The sequence below is a fragment of the Nicotiana tabacum genome, chromosome 18 (genome assembly GCF_000715075.1).
Source record: "Nicotiana tabacum cultivar K326 chromosome 18, ASM71507v2, whole genome shotgun sequence".
In the NCBI taxonomy this organism is placed as follows: Eukaryota; Viridiplantae; Streptophyta; class Magnoliopsida; order Solanales; family Solanaceae; genus Nicotiana; species Nicotiana tabacum.
The window spans coordinates 49,951,760-49,953,051 of NC_134097.1; positions in this window are offsets into that span (position 1 = coordinate 49,951,760).

Genomic DNA, 1,292 nt, shown 5'->3' on the forward strand with positions numbered 1-1,292 from the left:
TCTTGTTTCTTTCTTTTATAACTGCTTTAAATTATGAAACTGCTGTATTTATTGCTTTCTTAACGTGCAAATACATGTCAACATGCTTTTAATTATTGCATAATCATGCTCAACATCATACTCTACTCGTGCCAAACAAATACTATAGCAACGCTTGATGAGTGGATGCGACCTTCCTATATCATTACACACTAAATTTAGAAAGGCATATTTACGGTAAAACTAGTCGATCAGTGATGCAGTCGACAGTTTCGTGCCTTCCCCCTTGGGTTGTCCGCTTAAGGGTACCAGTCTAAAACCCCATAGAAACCTCACCCTCTTTAAATTGTGCATGCATCATGGTCAAACCTAGCCTGGTCAGTTGTGTTTTCCACATAATGATCCTTTAATATAGCCTTATCCAAAAGTCCATTGGGTTACCCTAAACCTAAATGGACATCATCACGTTCTGTGCATTTATTTGGAGAACTAAATGCTTCATGCTGATCATAAATGTATAAATAGTCGAGTCTGGTGGGGGGTAGGGTCTAACCCTTTTGTTTTGTAGAAAATGAGGTACGAGGTCCCCAGTTTCATATGGTTAGCACACCCCCACTCTTGCTAGACTGGTGGAGGAGTCATCCATCGAATGACCAAATCAATGAGTGGAAAGAGAGTGCTGCCAAAGCTAGCAAAAATTTGGAATATCTGTAATACAGTCTGCTGGAATTGGAAGGAAAAGTGAGGAAGAGAGTCACCGACTGCCAAAACACTAAGGGTAACGAAGGAGAACACCTGGCAAAGGCATTTTTACTAGTGAACCTACGCGAACTGGAGGATTTTATCGACGAGAGCATTCAACCTGAGGAAGGTCCTTCCGAGTCCAAAGAGATTAGGTTTACTCGCTTTCCAAATATAATAAGGCCAAGTGCCAGTAATGACTTATTATTATCTTAGTGTCGTTTTAGGATTCGTCTATTCTTATATTATGAAATGAAGCATTTAGCATTCTAAGTTCTCCAAATCAATTTGTCACTAGGCCTACCTCGAGCACAAAGAGGTTCCCAAATTAGGACACGCTTTATATTCCCGCACTATGTGTTTAAATACTGCAATACTTTTCATAATCCTCACTAACTTGATTACCTTTTATTTATTTTTTTGTTTTTATTATTCCCCTCCCCAAAGGTTAGTTCGTACACTCTGGCATCATCATCTTATTTCACAAGATCCAAGGTCCCTCCACCCATTCCTCCTCTTAGTCCCATTAAAGGCAGAACAAAGGCAAAATGGAAGATTTAAACAACATCAGG